Source organism: Ictidomys tridecemlineatus, chromosome X (genome assembly GCF_052094955.1).
Source record: "Ictidomys tridecemlineatus isolate mIctTri1 chromosome X, mIctTri1.hap1, whole genome shotgun sequence".
NCBI classification, from domain to species: Eukaryota; Metazoa; Chordata; class Mammalia; order Rodentia; family Sciuridae; genus Ictidomys; species Ictidomys tridecemlineatus.
The window spans coordinates 27,174,333-27,195,666 of NC_135493.1; the positions used below are offsets into that span (position 1 = coordinate 27,174,333).

General features: G+C 37.8%; 1 protein-coding gene and 1 long non-coding RNA gene across 12 annotated transcripts in view; one reads left to right on the forward strand and one right to left on the reverse strand.

Annotated features, from left to right (window-relative positions):
- Positions 1–21,334, reverse strand: part of Gria3 (glutamate ionotropic receptor AMPA type subunit 3) — a 273,117-nt gene that overhangs the window by 156,255 nt on the left and 95,528 nt on the right. The gene's annotated exons all lie outside the window — the stretch shown is intronic.
- Positions 1–21,334, forward strand: part of LOC144371693 (uncharacterized) — a 177,511-nt gene that overhangs the window by 28,453 nt on the left and 127,724 nt on the right. Inside the window, exon 2 of the long non-coding RNA XR_013431690.1 lies at positions 5,442–5,576. This is a non-coding gene — a long non-coding RNA (uncharacterized LOC144371693). The remainder of the gene's footprint in view (positions 1–5,441; positions 5,577–21,334) is intronic.

The window sequence follows — 21,334 nt, forward strand, 5'->3', positions numbered from 1 at the left end:
AAGCTTATATGTTCATTCAGGAAAAGTGCTCAAAAGAACTTAACAAAATGGCTAAGTGAGTTCATGGTGGCCGGAAACTTGATCCCCCTAGCCAATGAGCTAGATCTTATATATAATTTTGAGGGAGAGTTGGTGCTGTAGAGCTCTGCATAGATGAAGATATTAAGCTTTCCAGGAGAACTAATTGACCAGCTTAAGAGGGCAGGGATACTAGATAAGAGGGAAACAGTTAATTATGAATACTTCTTTAGCTTGGAGATCCCACCAAAGCCAGTAATGGGCCAGTCCAACAAGACTTATTTATATGCAGCCACAGGGAATTGTACGTATGGGGCCATTCTGGAACCTGAAGTTGGCCTACTTTTAGAACTGTTTTAAATTTGCCAGCGTGTTTCAAAACACTGTTTGACAACTCCCTTAGGCCATAAAACATGTTTATATTTTAGATTGAAACCACATAATCAAAATGTTCTGGAATCATCTTAGGGGAACCTTCCCATCTACAGTGTTTAACTCTGTAAATATCAATAAAAGGCATAATTCTGTCATTTATAACAACATGGATGAACTTAGAAGACATTATGTTAAGTGAAATGAGCCAGGTACAGAAAGACAAATATCACATGGTATCACTCATATGTGGAATCTAAAAAAGTTGATCTTATGGAAATAGAGAATAGAATGATGGTTACCAGTGGCTGGGGTGTTTAGGGGAAGGGGAAGGGGTAGGGTGGACTGATATTTGTCACAGGATACATCATTGTACTTAGGAGGAATAAATTTCAAAAGATCTATTGTAAAGCAAGATGACTAGTTAATGATGATATATGATACTCCAGAAAAATGTAGAGTGGATATCATATGCTCCCACCACACAAATGATAGCTATGTGAGGCAATACATTAATTAATTAGCTAGATTTAACCATTCCACAATGTATACATACTTTATAACACTGGGTTGTGCAAGATTAAGCATAATGTTATGTGTCAATTTTAAAAAATTAAAAAATCAAATAAAATATTTTTAAGGTTTATTAGCTATTCTGAATAAAGAATGCAATTATCACCGGTGCTAATGGGGAGAGGATTCAGGAATGAGAAACAAGGCAGTCAATTTCTCCAGAAAATTTGTTTTAATAACCTCAGGAGTTTTATGTCTTACACCTCTGAGGTGAAATGGGCTTGCTCTGTCCGGCATGGCACTGATACACTAATGACATCTGGGCCCTCCTCAAGGGGTACAATGCTCTTTACTGAGGAGCTAAATAGTGCAAAAGGCATATTTCCTATGATCTTAAAGCTGTGGCAACTGTCCAGCTTAGCTGGCCCCACTTGGATAGAAGGTTGGTTTTTTCCTAGCATGAAATAAATGGATTGTGCTTTGGATGATGTAGCTGCTTCCGTTGTCTTAACCATTGATGCAGATCACAGCATGAGTGATATGGCAGCAGCAGCCATGCAGAGCCACTGTGAAAGTGGATGCTATGAATGGAGTGGCTGAATGTAAAATGAGTTTGGCCTGCATGACTGGCTTCAGAAAGTAGGGCAGGTACACAGGATAGCTTATTCGAGTAACCTAGGTCCCAAGAAGGATGGTCCATGACAAGGTCCACTTTGCCATACCTCTGCACAGGTCTGGATACACACTAAATGATTCTTTTAGCCCTAGTAAGAAGGAAGATATTGGTAGCTGCTAACAGAGGTCGAATGGGCCACAAGCTCTCATTCCAAGCATCCCAGTTAGGTTTAACTCATTCAGAAAGAAGGTATGTTCTTGCTACTTAAACTATAGCTCCTGCATCAGCATATCAATTATAGAAAAGATCCTAAAGATGCTGTACCTTTGCAACTTAAACTGTGACCTGTAAGCCAGCAACATTGGCATCATAAGGTTAATTGTTAGGGGTTGGGGTTGTGGCTCAGTGGTAGAGTGCTTGCCTCACATGTGTAAGGCACTGGGTTCGATCCTAAGCACCACATTAAAAAAAAAGATATTGTGTCCATCTACAACTAAAAAAAAGTTTAAAGTTAATTGTTAGAAATACAGACTCTTGAGTCTCACCCAGACTTAATGAACCAGAATTTTTATTTTAACCAGCTCCTGAGTAATTCATAAGCACATCAGAATTTGAGAAGCACTGGTCTAGTCATTATTGTATAAGTACTGAGAATCATACCTTGGTCGATTAACATAAATGAGGAGTAGGGAAGGCCTAGGATGCAGTGGGATCATAGATGGGAATAAACAGTGTAGGGGTAGGAGAGAACCAGAGCATGAATTGGCAAAGTTTTGAGAATGACTAACTTGCTGAACCTAGGCCCAAGTCAAACCTTAATAACATGCTGAGAAACTTATACTGATGACTTTGTATGTAAAGAGTAGCAAGTCAGAGTCCTCAACTACTGAGGATATTCTAAAACAGCAACCAAGACAGATAAGGAGAAATTCTAGAATTTCTGGGCTAGAAGGAACTATTTCAGTACTCAGTTCAAATGGGCATCCCAACTTACTGGTTACCTGTTGTCATGCATTTCTTGTGAGCCATGGAAGCTCACAAAAGTCTGTAGCTAAAGAGTTATTGGAATGAAGACTTATAGAGCACCATGACTTCCCATAGAGGTAGGAAAGGCTGCATGTGGGAAAGACTTTGCACTAAATCTTGTAGCTGGAAGAAACAAAAGATCTAGAGAACAGTACTCAGTTCTATCTGTCTGGGCAGCATGGAGGTTGTATTCCCTTGATAGGAAATTCTCAAACTTTCTCAGAGATTGGTAGTGGAGAAGAACTGCAGTATCATGACCATTGAATTGTGTGTCTGCCCTACTTGACGTAGTGCTATTCAATTCTGGTTTTTGAAATGCTCCTGAAGTTTTGCCTTCAGTGGTTATTTCCAAAGAATAAATTCTGTAAATCTCATACAAATCCTACCAAATCAAAGCCTTCCAGTTTTTGTTCTCCTTGGACCAACTGCAAAACCCACATGGCAATACAAAGAGATAATGCTCTCTTATTAGCATCCTCCCTGTCCACCCCCACCCAACTCCTGCTCCAGTTTAGTTAAGCAAGTGCTATAGAGCTTAGCAAAATTTTACAGCTGATGAAATATTGAAATTGGTGAAAATTCTGAAAGTGGTCTTCAAGGCACCCCAAGGTTGTTTCAAGGGTGAAGTTGCTATGACGACTTTGTTCTCGCTTTACCTTGATGGTAGCTGTATGGAGATGAAAGCCTTGTAAACTGTTTCCTGTCCCTAGAGCATGACAGTCCCCTGTGCCATTTTAATTTGAGTTTTTTTTTTCGTTTGGAATAGAATGAATGAGCAGGGAAGGTTAATTATCCTAATTAGAAAAGAAGTGAAACCATGGCTCTTTTAGGTCAGGCATTTGGACAAACCTCCCCTGGCTCCAAGCTTTGGACATTAGATAGTTACTTGAATGCCAGGGGATACACAAAGCATCCTCCCCAGTCCTCTGCCAAAGTCTCTGGAGCAAGACAGAGGAGAATTCTTTTCAGGAAATGGTGTGTGATCAGCCTATGCCCCAGGGCCAGAGAGAGGGTTATCTGGAAGTGGCAGATATGGGTCCACACCTGGATGGGTAGAAGTGTGATGGTCCAATCTTTGGCTCCCCTACTCTGTCTGTGATGCCAAGAAAGCTCAATGTAGCTTTGAGAAATACTGCTGTTATGTTCATTTCAGAAGATATGCATCCTTCCTTGGGCCTCTTGACATTCCTATCTTCAGCTAGCTGAAGCTGTGATGGTATGTTTTTAGAAGATAAACTCCTCTGGATAGAGGATGCAGGTATTTCTAGGATCATTATTTAATTGTTGGATTTATTGAATTCCAGATACAACAACTATGGCATCTTCTATTCACCCATGCACTATCTATTCTCTATTTCCAATATAGAACATGCTTTAGATCATGTATATGGAAGATCTTGGGAGTGTCTGAACATAGTAGGTGCTTACTAAAACTTGGCTTACTCCCTTCTTTACTACTAGGAAACAAAATGTCTAGGATACAACCATAATAATCATCTGTTATGCTCTCTGCCTTGCATTTGCATGTATGCTATCTGGTCAATTTCCTGGTTGCATAAGAGAAGCATAAAGCCTTACATAAAGCTACAGTAGTGACATAATATTAAAGATCAAGTTGGCCATTTAGTTTGACAGACCAACAGATATGTCTAGTACTTGCTTCTGAATTATCCACACACCCAAGGGATGAATAAGAAAAGAACTTAAGCTCCATCTTTCAAAACAGGCCTCCGATTGTTGAAGGATCAATCTGTGAGTCTATTATAATTTGCCTTATTCATATAGAATAGTTCAAGAATGTTAACATCAATGACTCCTAAAGCAATGACAGAGCAAGTGGAGGTCTCAGTAGACATTTAGACTACACTACTCTGCTTCCTCATCCTCCCATTTCCAGTAATTCTGTCTGCCTGCCTGCTTTATAAAATTTCTTCTTGATTATTTGCAACAGGGACAGGGAACCCAAGGTCTGGAAAGTACTGAATAGTGGATACACTTAAACTCACTTGTATTTAATTTCAAATATTTTTATACTTCATATTTGAATGTGTCTGTATGATATAGGAATGAATTTAACTCTAAATGCATGATGCTAAAGGAAACAGGAAATGTTTCTAGTTTCTTATACTTATCTCTTATGCATTTTCTATCCTCAACTCTAAACTTTCTCCATCTTCACCTCTTAGACTTATACAAAATACCCACCCACATAGAATCACCCTCTCTCAAATCCCCCCCTACTGTAGAGGGTGGTTGCCAGTTTTAAAAGATGAATGGAAAGTAAACAGAGGAAGTTTAGGATGCCAAAAAAGTAATTAAGAAAAATGGATGCTAATGATAAAACTCAAAAACAGCCCTGGCATTGCAGATAACTAATCCCTTGTAATTGGACAGGACAAAAATCTTCCAAAGTCTTGGTGTTAACTTTTGGTATAAGAAGTATCTTTGGATCTATGTGGAAAATCCATACATTGGGAGATAGAACTTATACAAACAATACAATATTTATGCAGTAATTTTTCCTATTTCTTGATCTTTTTGTTTGTTGTAGTTTTGCTTTGTTTTCTTCATTCCTAAGTCTTAGCATTACAATCCTTGGTAAGCAGAACAGGTTACTCCCAGTAGTCAAAATTGTCAGCAGAGTTTTACTTTGTATTTTTGTGGGTGTGGGTTCAAAACAGGTCAGCTGACATAAACCTGGTTTGAATATAAGTTTTCTCTCATACTCCTATAATCCAAGTCCTAATTTTAATAAACATGGCTCACACAAGCAGCTAGAGCAATCCTTTCTTGTAGGAGAAAGTATTCAAGTGCTAGTTCTATTTAGGGGGTGAGTTGTACACTCAGAAATGTTTAACATTATAGAATTTTCAAGGTTTTCTTTTTGTCGTTTTAGCTTTATATCCCACTGTCAGGAGAGAGGACCTAGAAATGTATTTTGAACCTGCTGAGAGTTGGTGAAGAAAATCTTAAGATAAGGCATTTTGAAGTCTGCCACCAAATCCCAAGACTGCCTGCAGTATTTCTGACAGTAAGTAAAATCATTTTATTTTTTAACTGATTTATTCTAAGACTTTTTTCTTGCCTTTCAATTAATAATACAAACTTAATTTTAAACTAGCTTCAGGCCAGCTGTAGCCTTTTGGAAGCAGTTGCCAAACTGTCTTTATTTAATTCTTCAAACTATTGCCCTATGCTTGACAGATGGGCCTTTGTTCTTGGTGTGAGTTGTCCTCATCAGCCCTCTTGATAATAGTCACCAAAGGGGCTCTAGTAGCCTTCCATAGATGGGAACAGAAAAATCTCTGTCCTTAGTCAACTTGAGCTAATAGTTCTGACACTGCTACCTGGCCCTTCATACTACAAAGGCACAATGAGAGACGGAGCCTGGTGGAACAAATTTTCTTTGAGGTAGGCTCAGTTGGAATTATGTATAATGCCAAAAATATATAAGCCAAGCAAGAAATCATAGAGTTGATAGTAATCAGATCAGAATTGAAAGGGACCTTAGATAGAAACCAATCTAATGTTTTTATTTTACAAATTCACACACTAAGGGCCAGAAGGCAATATGACATACTCAGAGAATTGTAAAAGGAAGGAGGAAGGGGAAAATGCCTTCCAGTGACATGTATGGAATTTGATAGTTACTTTATTGCTAAACAGAAAGTCTTTCTATTGTTGTTGTTACTGAAATTCTATTGTAAGCATCTCTAAAATATGTAAGTTTACTTTCTTTCATTAATAAATATAATTAAATGCCTATTGCAGAATCTTCTTTAGTGCCCAAGGACCTAGAATATCTCAGAGTCATCATTCTGAACATAGGTATTCATTGCCCAGGACTGTAGAAATCAAAAGTAGATGCAATCAGCCAAATGTGCACTGACCCTGGAGCAGCCCAAAGAAATTGTCACTTTTACTAAATCCCTGAGATCACCTGATCTTTGGTAATCATTTATTTCTTTTCTAAACACTCTGGGCAGAAATTCTGACTATTTGAATATTCTGACCCATTAGACTCTGGTTGATTGAGATTTTACTATAAAAAGAAAGACGAATGTTATTTTAGAACTTAAAATTAGGGCAGACACATGGTACGCCTTTACTGGATTCTCCTTGGAGTTAGCACTAAAACTGGAGCCTTTGAGGCTGATGGGATATCCTCCCTACAGAGGAGGCATTTGAAGTGAGCCAGGAGGCTGGTGGGGTATGGAAATTAGAAGATAGGGTAGAAAGGTCAAAAGACATGGCCATATTGCAGAGTGACACTGGACTAGTACTGACCCTGCCTGAAATCAGCAACAACACAAAATATGAAGTATAGCAGGAACTTCAGGGAAAGGGACAAACCTTTAAACCACAGCACCTTCCCAGATATGTTTCCTTAAAATATTTAAATAGTAGACTATGTGATTCTCATCAATGGGTTATAAACTATTCTTCGTAGTACAGGTTCTGTGGATGAATTGCTTTAATTCACCCTAACATCTTTTCATATATATATATATATATATATATATATATATATATATATATATATCACACTATCACCCAAACCAAAGTGACAAATATTCCTTGGACATGTCCTTTCATTTCTCTGAATGGTCCCTGGTTAGAGAGAAATAAGCCTTCCTATTTGGACCAAAACACTGCTCTGAAAACGAGTGATTTGATGGCTTGTTTGGTTGGTCAATGACAAATCCATACCTTTCTCACTGCTAAGTAATTCTGCTTTGCACATGATTGATCAGCTTGGATATACTCTTACTAGATCCTGCAGCCTACCTTTCCCTTGAAGTACCACAGGGCATTTTGGAATAAAATCTAAATGCATTAAAATTAATTTGATTTGTAAAGAAATTTTGCAGTAGTCCTTGAAAGTAATAGGATACACTTCTGGGGTAAAAAATGGTGAAGGGGTTGGTAGTGGAAATTTTATGCTTCAAAATTTGGATTTGAAATAGTCCCTAGGAGCCTAGGCCTTAGAAAAGAAATCCAATTGTGGGTGTGTAATATTGAACACTTGTCCTTTAAGGCTTAGATAGAGGATGGAGCTGCCAAGGGGAAAGCCATGACCTTTGTAATAGCTGCTTTCATGGCCTTTCTCTGACTTAGCAAGAGATTAAAACTCTCAATGGAACCTTCTGGCTTATAGGGAAAGATTTCAGTATTAAGAGAGTGCATGGGCCCATGTTGCCTTTGACATTTCTTAACATACGAAGTAGCACAGACCAGATAGAGTAGCAGACCTCTGAAAGAATGTTCAGAAAGTTGGGAGAGATCTGAATCTGTAAATTGAGTCCCTTCTACTACCTACAATTCATAGTAACCCCTGTGAAGTGGGAATATTATTATCTCAAGGAAGCAATTGAGGCTCAGAGAGAGACATGGTGTTGGGAGCAAGGAAACAACCCTACCTGTTTGTCTGGATCCAAAGCATATGCTGTTTCCATTTCACCAGAGAACAGAAGGGGAAAAGTGCTATGGACAAAAGACTATTATCAAGGATGGAAAGACATTTAGAGATCATCTAGTCAGTCTTATTTTACAGATATGGAGACAGGTCCAGAGAAGGATACTAATTGATTAGTGTCCACACAGAAGAGAGATTAGCCAAAATTTTAGCACAGAATTTATCTCATTGAAATAAGAACTAGCATTTAACAAGAACCCACATATCTCTAGTCTAATGACATCTGATTTCTTGTCTAAGATCCAATTACAAACTATCCTGAAATTATTCAAAATTTCTTTCAGAGATATAGTTTGTCCAGAAGCTCCACCTATTAAATAATGGGCTCATGAGGGCCAGATAACATTGTTGCAGGCTTTGGGCAGAGCCTGTATCCTTTACTCTTGTCAGCCATATAGGAAATCCTTGTCACTGGTCATAAAGTTATCCAGGCAGAAGAGTGTGGACTGTTGGGCAAAGCCAACCTACTGCTAGAAAAACAAACTTTTGATGAATTTTGAATCAAAAAGTGAATCTTCTTGAAGTCTTATATGAAGACACAAAACATATTTTTAGCTAATTTTCTATTTTTTGTGTGTAAGCCTAGTACCCACAGTAGGATGGGACTCACAGTAATTTTGAAAATTTGGATTTAGAATAGTTTTTTTTTTCATTTCCCTCTTCAGGCACATTTTTAAGTTATGTAACATTCAGTTGGGAGCATGAGTTCTGTATCACCCCAAAGCAGGGTTCAAGGTCTAGCTCTACCAATTACTTGCTGTATGACTTTGGAAAAGTTGTTCAACTTCTCTGTGCATAATTTTCCACCTTTGTAAAATGAAAATAGGAACATCTGGCATTTATTGGATGGTTTCTATGTGCTGAGCATTTCTCTAAGTTTTTAATATATATCATCTCTTTTAATCCTCAGGCAGTTACCCTGAGAGGTAGCTCCATTTAAGGCACAGGGAGTTTAAACATCCTATCCAAGGTCACAGAGCTAGTCACATAGTAAAGGAAGGATTTAAACTCAGACCATCTGATTTTAGTGTTGGTACACTTAGGCACCACACTATACCTAACACATTGAGTTATGTGAAGATTAGATGAGATGATATATAAAAAACATTTAACCTAGGGCCTTGACACATAGTAAATACTTGATAAACATTAGCTATTATTACCAGTTTTCCCCACCTCCCCAAATACTGATTAGTAATTTGTAAATTATTCCAGTTCCCAAGAACTTTCCCTCAGTAACCAAACTCTCTTGATTGTCCATATGATTGCATTGTGACAATGCAAGCCAAACAATTTGGGAGTAGATAATATATTGTCTTAGGTGGAAACTATGACTTTTATGTTTTCTATAATGCCCAATGAGCTCATAGGTGCTTAAGACATGTTCGTGGACTAGAATGTGCAGTGTGACTGTGGGATATTAAGTGCTAAGGCTAACAACTGTTACCAGCATGGAGTTTCTAAAGCTTTAATGTGCATGTGAATTACATGACAATCTTACAAATGTACATTCTGATTCTGTAGGTCTGGGATGGGGCCTGAAATTCTACATTTTTGACAAGCTACTAGGTGATGCTGATGCTTCTAGTCTTTGGACTACACTTTCAGTAGCAAGGCTATGATGGAGTGTCTTTAGGGTCCTCTTCATAATTGGTATGTTTAGGAAAGATGTTCTTGAATCTAATTAATACGCTAAGGTATATATTATTACATAAGGTAAAACCAAGCATTTTATTCTCATGATACAATAATATGGAAATTATGGACTGGTTATGAATAATCATTAATTGACTAGGCCCTCATTAAAAACCCTATTACATGCAAGACCTTGTGCTAACACTGTGAACAATGTAAATATGAACTTAATTGTATGGGCTGCACATTACTGTGCAGCCAATCAACTTTGGTGAAGCCTTCCACTTTGGCTCCAGTGAACTAAGTGGACTTTGCATGTCCAAATTGAAATTTGGAAGGAAAGCAGTATAATTATTTATTTTGTGCAAGAATTAGTAATGCCAATTAAGGCCATTTAGATTTGCTGATTGTACTTAATACTATATTTTCCACTGTTTATAATTGTAGTAATTGTTTGTGTCAAAGTAATTTCTGAGGGAACATAGCACAATGTATCTCATGTCCCATTTAGATAAGCCTTTTGGATAGCATGAGGACATACAGACATTTAAATGGTGTATGGAGGTTGGGGTCAGGGATGGGAGGTTGCTAGTAACAAGAAGGGGAACAAGAACAAGTTTGATTCAGGAACAGGGGGTAAGGAGACAGCATCCTAAATATTTTTTATATACCTCTCTCAAGGTTAATTAAAAAATGTCAACAGAGGCTGTAGATAACACAGTTCAGTTGTAAGAACATTGGGCCACAAGTCAGGAGACCTGTAATCCAAACCATCTTCTATATTCATCTGGTTGTAGGACCTTGGAGAAGTTGTTTACCCTCTCTAAGCATGCCAAAATGTAGTTAATCATACTAGTGTTAGTATTCAGGTCCAAAGACATTATCTGAAGATAATAGCTTGACAAGAAAAAAAATGGTGTAAAAAGTCAAGGGAGCATTAGCAATTATTTGGCACACATTTGAATAAAAAATTATTCTTTCAACTACCTACATTTTGATGGAAAACCAAGGGTCATTCTCCCTTCACTCTAAGGTGATCTACTTGTAGAATATCTTTTATACCAGAGAAAGAATAACTATGATACAGGTTGCTATTTTAGTGATATATTCCAACATTAGAGATAGAAAAGAGGTATAGGAGATTGGACCTACTCCTACCCAAATTCCACCAATTATGTCCTTGATATGAGACTTATGTGACTGTACATGTTTTTTGCCTACATGATTTTACATCTAAAAATTGAAGTGTGCCAAAAATGAAATCAAAACTGATAAAAGTTTTTGCTCAACCTGCTTGTAGCCAACCAGGGTCTTATTGGAACAATTACTTGTTTCCATTTTTATAGATTTTATTTCTGAGTCAGCCAGCTGTTCACTCTAGCAATGGGCCATGACACTTAAATCATAGTGTACTTTAGATGGTGCCCCTCTTGCAGGGTGACCATAACTCAGAAGACTTCCAGAGTATGCTATTTAAATATCCAACTCAGCATCCTGCAACATAAAGAACCCCTCTATGCCATTTGTTATAATAGGTGCTGTGAGGCACGACTCTGATTCTGGGGGCTCAAATGCACAATAAATCTAACTTCACTCTGCTGGCAATGCACATAATTATAAAATATGCAGAATGCTTGTTATTAACTAGTCTCATGGAGAAGATCTACCGTGCAATGCAGGGTATATTTTGGAATAGAGCTACAAACAGTGATTGATTTTTTTTAAAAATTCACATCTCCCCTATCCTTTTAATCATTCAACCTCTAAGAACTAGCAAACATTTATAGACATTTAATGAATGGGAAACAAGGCCCGTTCACAAATGCTGATAAAAATTATTGTTTGCCTCTTAAGTGAAGATTAAGTCCTGGTTTTGTTTTTAATGTGAAATTATTTAACATAGCATTTTTATGGTGTCTGTGCAGAAATCGAGACCAAGATATAAATCAGCTGGGAATTATCAGGGGCACCTCCTAATAGTTATAAAACAATGAAGGCCATTTATAATTTTTAGCTATTTGAATTACAATTGGATAGACTATCATTTTTTGGCCAATAGTTATCCCCAACAGACAAGCTTTGTGTACATTAAAAATAAAACAACAAAAACACTAAAATCATACACTTCTGCAGTGAAGGTTCAGAAATTGTTTGTAGGATACTTGTGGAAGAAGCAATGAGCATAGGGATCCAGGATGTCAGACTCTATAGGGAGAGATTTTATGCATGTAAGAGTCAGAAGTAGGCTTGCTCAATTGATATGGGCCTCATGAATGTTAGCACAATGCTTCCCACGTGATGCTGCTGGTTTCCTATTCTAAGAAGCAGCCTCAGGTGCTGGTGATATAGCTCAGTTGGTAGGGTGCTTGCCTAATGTGCCCAAGATCCTGGGTTCAAACCCCAGCACCACCAAAAAAATGTTTAAGAAGTACTCTCAGCAGGAGCCACAGAAATATCTTCAACACAATTTCTTCCTTTTGGTCTTTTAAATGGAGTCTCTTTGGGCATAGGAACTCCTAGAGCTAGCTTCTATCAGTGCTACATAATTCCTCACTGAAGAGTCAAGGCTGCATGGCATCAGAAATACTGGTTTCCCAGAATAAGGAGCTTCCACACAGATGCTCACCAGCATAGCATCTGATTTCTTGGAAATATGAAAGGATGGCTATAATTGTACCATATCACTCATTAAAGAGAACACTTGGAATTAAGTGGCCTTCAGTTTCCACTATTCACGTTGACTGGTAAGATGTTCTGTCTGTATGTCACCCAAAGACTAGTATAATTGCTATAAGTCTGAAGTCTGGAGTCAGACTGTAGTTTACCTCCAAGTTTCACTACCTATTAGTTGCATGACTAGGTGTTATTTAACCTTTTTGTGCCTCCGTAGTTTCATTTTCAAAATAAGGATAATAATAGCAGTACTAAACTCATTGAATTGTCAGGATTAAGTAAACTCCTGTGTCTAAAACACTTTCACTCAGTATGTTGTCCATGATAAACAACTGATAGTTTAAAAATATGATAAGGGACTCTTCAGTTGTAAGGGACAGAAATCTGACTTAAGCTGACTTGGAAAAAATTATTATTGGACTAAGTAACTGAAATCCTACAAACCAAATGGGTCTGTCATCCCTTGCCTCTGTTTTACAAATATAAAATTTTGACTTAAACTCTATGGTCTCAGTATCCTAGTGTGTAAAATGGAATAATAAAAAGACACCTACTTCATGGGATTATGGTGAAGATTAAATGAATCAATGCCTGTGAAGTGCTTCCAATAGGGCTTGGCACATAGTCTTATAAAAGTGTTAGCTATCATTACTATTATTGTTGTTATTATTTATTAATATTCAATGTTTTCCTTTTACCTCTTCATACCTCTCTCCCTTTTATCTCTGCCCTCGGCTACTTCTTTTATTCTCCTTCCTACTCTCCCTTCCTTACCTATTCTCTTTCTTCTATTTCACATATTATTATCACCCTCCTCACCTACCAATTCCAGTGACTTATCTACAGAGATGTTAAGTTGGGTGGGAGTTCATATCAGGATTGGGCAAGCAAAATCACAGGGGATTGCCTGAATAGTGCAGAGTGTAAATGAATATTTACATTTATTTCATTGACATTCTACCCTTTCATCAACCTTATTCTCCCTCTCAAACTTCTTTTTTAAATCATTCATGGTTAGAATGTATTACATACTTTCTGTAAGTGTCTGTGAGACACTGTACTGAATGCTTCTGGTTTATTCAAGAAATGGTTTAAATTATCCAGGACCTTACAAACAGGAGCTTTTCAAGGACAGACATCATGATTGTCTGACTCATTCCAGGGCCCTGCCACTCTCCTGTTCTTCTTTTAATATCCTCTCTTCCAAAGAGTCTATTGACCAGCTGCTCTTCTTTGCTTAGACTAGACTTTCTCCTGGGAAATCTCACCCTCCCTCCCTCCCTCCCTCCCTTCCTTTCTCCCTTCCTTTCTTCCTTTTATTGGTACTGTGCATTGAACCCAGAGGCACTCAACAACTGAGCCACATCCCCAGCTCTATTTTGTATTTTATTTAGAGATAGGGTCTCATGGAGTTGCTTAGCACCTCACTTTTGCTGAGGCTGGATTTGAACTCATGGTCCTCTTGCTTCAGCCTCCTGAGTTGCTGGGATTACAAGTGTGTGCCACTGCACTCAGCTTCTTTTCTTTTTTTCCCTTTCCTTCCCTCCCCTCTACCCCCGCCTCTCTCTCCATTTTGAGACAGAGATATTCATTAAGGAAAGCAAGGAGTACACATTCAAGGGAGAGACTATAGCCTATCTCGAGAGTGAAAAGTTCATCTTACTGAGTTTTGCTTGGTTGACCATAGCCTTTTGACCCTGATCTTTTCTAGGCAACAGCAGGCCAACCAAATAAATTAATCCCAGACAGCATATTATATACTCCATTCCTAAAAAATTGTTTCTCCTAGGACATCTCACTCCTTAGGAATCCTTAGGAATAGAGTACATCTATAACCAGAAGGCCTTTAAGAAACAACATTAATGAGAATTTCATCATGATAGACCAAGGAAAATGAAAACTTTGGGCTCCCAATTTCTTCTCAAATCACATTTTGTAGGATATTGGTGCCGACATGCAGAAAGTTTGATTTTGAAGACTCTGTGCAATGTGATTCTACTGGCTACTTACTTTCTCGAAGTCCCTTTCCATTCTGACTAAAAACAAAGTGCTACTGAGCTTGGGTTTCACACTGCAGGGATTTCCTGGTTGGTCCTATCCACATCAAACCAGCAAAGGCCCTTTCTTTTCTGAGAGCCAGTTATTAATCTATATCCTTGTAGAGAAAATTCCTAGGAATAAACCTTTAACATAAATTATTATAGAGCTCTTAATCATTTCATCCTTGCTTTTTTAAAAACACACACATATATTTGTTTCTTTTTAGTTATACATAACATTAGGATTCATTTTGACATAATGATAAAAGCATGGAATATAATTTACTCTAATTCAGTCCCCAGTATTCCCCTTTCCCTCTCCTCTGTTCTACTGATCTTTCTGCTATTTACTTTTAGGGTTTTTGTTTGTTTGTTTTAGTTACCCTTTGTTTTGGACAGAGAATGAGGGCAAAGGTATTCACAGCTTATTTTTTGGCTATAAGGAGTCTTTTGTATTGATCAGTCAACAGCTAGGATGAGACTGGAAGCTGTGTGGAAATAAAGGTGTGGAGGTGAGCTGGCATCTAAAATGCTTGTGTCATTGTATTGCTGTCAATAGCTGGAATCTATTCTGCAGTCCATCTTCAAATGCAATTTGCAGTACATCCAGGCACAAATCCAATTAAAAAGCAGAAAGGGATTTGCATGCATAAAATAACACAGATGCATGGTTTTTAAAAATGACTCTGATAGCTCAAATTTACAAAATTCTTTGTGAAGGTCCATATATGAAGCCAAGTCAGCTGATGTTTGAGTCTCTGCCCCAAAGTATCTCAAGAAATTACATTCTCAAAACTCAGCGCAGCTTGGTGGTTAGGAGCGAAATAAAACTAGACACATGTCTGGATGTTTGTTTTGGCAATTGACCTTTCTGGGGAAGATTCATTCTTTGAATTCTGGTTAGTGTAAGGCAAAAGCCAGAACTCCAAGCACATGACACAGTGTAGGTGCCCATTGACGATATGTTGAACTGAATTAGAGCAGCCAAGGTTCTCCTTTGGTCTTTGGCAGACATTGTTTGTTACCTTCATTACTAACACAATCTTGGTTTTGTTTAAGGTGGCAATATGCCCAGTTAAATACCCCTTTCCCAGGCTCCCTTGCAACTGATGTTTAGTAGGTGGGACATGCAATATAGTTCTGGCAAATGACATATAAATGGAAGTCTGTTGGAAATTTCTGGCAAAGTTACTGTTTTCCTGATAAAAAGAGACAGATGTGGTTAGTACTTCTTTTTTCATTTTCTTGCCTCTTAGTAGCGTTGATGTTACAACTGCCTTGTGACCATAATGTAACAAGCATGCCAATGAAAATCAGTGTGCTAAAGATAGGGAAGCAGGAAGAAGAACATAGGCCTTTGATGGCATTCACCAGCAGCCAAACCAATACCTACTTGAAGGCTTTTATTATGGGGGGGAAAAACCCTATTTGTTTAAACCACTGATAGTCAGGTTTTTGTTACTTGCAGCCTAATATCTCTCTACCACCAGGCTTCTAGGACCTTTAGGTTAGTCCCTATTATTTTTGCTCCTCACTAGAGCACTTTGTCCATGTTAGTCTGCTATGCCAATATGCTTAGCTTTAGGTCTTTTCTGACCTCCATTCAATACCACCATTAAAATGAAAGGTTTACCCTGTTCTATGTCCTGTTTCCTCAGGGCCTTGCAAATGATAGAAGCTAATCAAATTAATGCCTATGTGTGAAAGCTTTAATTTATAGCAGAGTTCTTTACTATGTTAGCCTCAAAGGGTGACCCCTTTGTTTGTGACTTTGTATCTTTGTTGATAGCTGTGGAAGGCAAATCAAAGGACACATTTTGGGTCAGAGAAAGATTTGGGGTGTCCAGAAACATCATTGTTAGAAATAGATGCCTCCAAAATCTATGCCTCCATTTGGAACTATATGAGATGATGACTTTTAGTATTTTCAAAGATTTTATTTAAATTTTCAGTAACATTTGCATGATCCTGAAAAGCCATGCAAGAAAAAAATTGGATATGACCTTCTACAGAATTATAAAAGTTATTGTGCTATATATATTGAGAACATGGTCATGTCTAATGCAGCCACATTTTTAGACAGACTTTCATATGTGTATGTACATTTAATTTTTTTCACATACATATTTACATGCATACTCCTTGAGGTGAGGAAGCAAGAGGGACAGAAATTAGAAGCCCATTTAAACTGAGCATTGATAAATTGCATGTGGTGGGTACACCCTCCCATTTAGAAGACTCACTTCTGGTTTGGTTCTGTGTCCTGACAATCCATGTTCCCACAGTATTTTCTGACCTTAATTAGTTATTCTACTTTATGTGGAGCTGTATTGAGAAGCCTATAATAAGAAAATTGAAGACATACAGTGACTATCCCAGGAGACACAAATTATATATTTGGTATAACTTGACAATGAATCAAAAAGCAAAAATTCTGCCAGACTCATAGCTGCCAAACCAAGTAAAAAGATTGCATTTTATCTCCAAACTTCCAAAGTCTTCCCCCTGTAGAAAGATAGGAAGAGGTGCATGCAAAGCAATGAATTGATAATATTTAGTTCTGTGGAAAGAGTGTTCCAATCCTTGTGTCTGACCATCTTTCTAATCGATGTTGCTCTCAGTTATTTTCCTCAGCACTTTTTTTCTCTTTTCTCTCATATCTTAATATATCATTTCAATATAAGCTATGGCATTTTTCAGAACATCAAAAAGACCAAAGTCAGTATGGAATATAAATGGATTTGAAATATCTTCAGAATATGTCATAAAGAAGCAGCAGAGATGAAAATTTTAAAACAGAGAAAGAAAGGAAAATAAAAGAATCTTCCTGACTTGGTGGAATTTGTTAGGGACTTAGGTGTGTGTACTTTAGCAACCTGATAAATGTCTCTGGCAAATGGATTCATGGGGGTTGGTGTGGGGGCGAGGCATTAGGTGTAAAGGTTAAAGACAGGAGCCTGGCTTCTGCCCTAGTCTCACAAGGCTTTTTATGGGATGTGCAGATCCAAGAAAGGGGAAATGGTGATCATTTAAGAGAAATGAGGCCTTCCTCTTTTCTCATAGTTAAGAGAAGTCTAGACCTTCTTAGAGTCCTATCTAAACCAAACGATGGGGAAATGTTTTTACTAAGGTTTCTCTAACTTCAGTGAGCCTGAGAAATGCCTGATGACCTAAGGTACTTAAAATGTCAGATTCCCAGGTCTTCTGGAAATTCTGATTTATGTGGTATGCTGTGAGTCCCCATAATTTCCAATATTAATAAACAGGCCCAATGATTCTGAAACTGTTTATCTGGGGATGAGCCTCTCAGAAGCATTCAGTGGAAAGAGAGGTGTCTCCTTTGTTGCCTCCTTCTGGAATCCACAGCACAGACAGGACTTTCCAGTCCTAGAGAAACAAGGCAATGAAGGAAGCAAATCTTTCAATTTGAGATGATGCCAGCCAGTGCATTTGTGGTAAGAGAATGGGATTGTTTTTCAGAAGTCAGTAAGATTTCTTTCTGTGTCTGAGGTACATGGACACATGACCCTGTATAGGCACTCAAGGGAAAGAAGAGGGAATACAGGGGAGGCAATAGAACACCACAGATCATTGTTTCCTTTTAATTTTTTTCACACACACATATTCTGAAATCAATCTCTCTCTCTCTCTCTCTCTCTCTCTCTCTCTCTCTCTCTCTCTCTCTCTCTCTCCCCTCCCTCCCTCTATTAGGGATTGAACCCAGTGGTGCTTTATCACTGGGCTACATCCCACCCATATTCATTTTCATTTTGAGACAGGATCTTGCTAAGTTGCTGAGGCTGGTCTTGAATTTGCAATTTTACTGCCTCAGCCTTCTGGATCACTGGAATTATCACTGTGCTTGACTGAAATGGCTCTTATAAACCCTAAAACATTCAGAGGATTTTAAATGATGACTGGGATGATGGTCCTCAAAGTATGTTCCTTGGACTAGTAGCATTGGCATTACCTGGAAACTTGCTAAAATACAGATTTTTGGATCCTCTAGATCTATTGAAGAAAAATTTCTAGGGCTGGGGCTCAGTAATTGGAGTTTTAACAAGCCCTTCAGATTACTCTCACATGTTAGAGTTTAAAAGCCATTGAGCTATGCAATCAGGCACCTAATAAACTCTCCAATGCAGTCTGAGTCCTTTGCATGTTTGTCTCCTCCACTCAACCTTCAACTTGGGATATGGTACTGATTACAAAGTAGGTGATCATGAAATTGTTGCTCAAAGCAGCTGCCATTCTTTAGTATATTAATCCCTTCATTTTCAGTAATAAAATTATATCAGTCTCTAGTGTAGAGAAATTTCAGTATGTCTGAGATGAAGCTGGGAAAGCTGTATTTGTAACAAGCTATCAGGGCACTGTGATGTAAGTGAGCTTTGGTAGACACCATAGGGGATAGGGATGAGCAGTCACCTTTTGGGTACCAAGACAACCAGCTGCACTCCAGTACCCACTTCTGTAAATGGGGTCATGACTCTATCAAGTTTGTAAGATTAATGTAAAGATGAGATAGTTATTTTTATTACCTAAAGGGACACACAAACAATTTCAGAACACATTCCCCCTTTTCAAATATTAGCATTCTTTAGCCACTCAAAAGTCCAGTAGTGTATTGTTGGAAACACTAAAACCTTCCTGAGGACAATTTATCTTCACAGAAAATGATCCACAGACAAGTGTCCTCAACACAAGGATGCAAATGAACATTTAGTATGCCGAGATCATATTATGCAAAATAAATGGCTCTCAACTGGGGTGCTTAAGGATATTATTATGGCAACCATTATTATCTTATTCATGACTTTCACCTAAGCTATTCTGAGTGCTACTAAAGTTGAGTACACATTCAGATATTACTCCTACTGTGGTGGGATTAGCTGAGCCCAGCATGGCTTTCATGGGAGAAAGTCAATACAAATATAGTAAAAGTAGAATTGACATGGATATCACAGTGTGGTGTACTAACAGGAACACTAGACTGAGCTTTCAGAAGCTTGATTAATGTCAGCATTGGGCAAGTTCCTTAGCATTCTAGGCTTCAGCTCATAAAATGAGGACTCTATCTCCCAAGACTATAATGAGGATCAAGTGAGTTTAGGTATAAAAATGTATGGAAAAGTTGAAAGTTTCATTACATTATGTTTTTGTAACCAGAACCTTCAATTAACAGGATTGTCTTTTCCCATGGCATTGACTTGAAAGAGGCAACAAACAATAAACCACTAAAATTGGAAACTTTGGAGCTCAGTTCATGTTATAGCCTTATCCATCTACATTTCTAATCCTGGACATTGAAAATAGGTGTTCAAAATGATAACTCAAGGGCCCTGCAAAGGCCTCAAATACGAAACAAAGATTCAATAGTATTTTAAAGCAGAACATGGAACTAGGTATTTCAGAAAATTTTCTACAGTACACCAAACTGACTGAATTGTTTCAAAGTTCTTTCTCTTTCAGCTCAACCATTTATTAGATTCTGTTAATTTGAACAGTCCCTTCCCTGGGAATTTTGGTGGACTAATCCCCAACTGCTTTATTTTAATAATAAAATAGTAAACATATTTAATTTGGAATTTTCCATGAAACATTTTTGATAGCCAAACTCAAAAACACCACACAAAAAGATGAAGTATTTTCTATACAGTTTCGGGGTAACAGCAAAACAAGAAATAAAGTGAGAGTATAATAGAAAGAAGAAATGTATGCATGATCTGGTTTGCTTTTGGCATCCCAACCCTTGGGCTGTCTGTTCAAGACAAACTCAGGAGTGTGCAGTGATTGAGAATCAAGGCAGCAACAATGGATATGCCTTGGGAACCCTTTTTGGAGCTATGCCATTCATTTGTGGAGTGAGAGCTCTTGATCTCTACTACATTCTTTTTCTCCAGTTGCAAGATGGAGTTACAAACACCTGCAATCTTGCAAATGTTCAGTTTGAATCAAAGGTCCCTTGATTCATCAAATAGTTTAGTTTAACAGAGTGCTTTTCTATTTACCCTACAGAGATTTGTGATTTTTATGAATATACATGGAAATATAAGTACTAATATTGTATCAGGTTGAGAATGGTTTTATCTTTCTTTGGTAATTGAAGGTGGTATTTCAAGGCCTTGAAGGATTCCTGGGCCATGAGGTGGAACGCCAGGTCTCCATATGTTGTTGATGTACAAGAGAGATTGGGTAATAGAGAAGTCGATGGAGGATTAAAGGGCTGGGAAATCAGAGTTTGCAATGCTATTCTACTGGGGCTCAACAGGATGTTATCTGAATTCATTAGAATATTCCCCTCCTATTTTTTTCTTCTTCTGCTGACTCGTCTCAGTTCACTTCACCTTGCATACCTTCAAACTTCATCTGCCTGCTGTTTTCAAATTCCTACTTCCATCATATAAAGCCATTACATGTTATAGGAAAATTCTTTAAGTCAGTATCCAAACTAAATCCAATGAGTCTTTTTAAAATTTTACTGGCTCTTTTTAGTTATACATGGCAGTAGAATTCATTTTGATATAATTATACAAGCATGGAATAACTCATTCCAGTTAGGACCCTATTCTTATGGATTTACATGATGGTGGCATTCACTATGTTGTTTTCATATATGTAAATGGGAAAATTATGTTGTTTTCATTTACTGACTTTCTTATTCCCATCCACTACCCCTTCTCTTCATTACCCTTTGTCTAATCCAGTGAACTTGTATTCTTCTTTCCCTACTGCCACTTATTGTGAGTTAGCATCCACCTAGTAGAGAGAACATTTGGCCTTTGTTTTTTTAGGATTGGCATATTTCGCTTAGCATGATAGTCTCCAAGTTCCATCCATTTACTGCAAATGCCATAATTTCATTATTCTTAAAGGCTGAGTAATACTCCATTGTGTATATATACAAAATGTTCTTTATTCATTCATCTGTTGAAGGGCACCTAGGTTGGTGCCATAGCTTAGCTA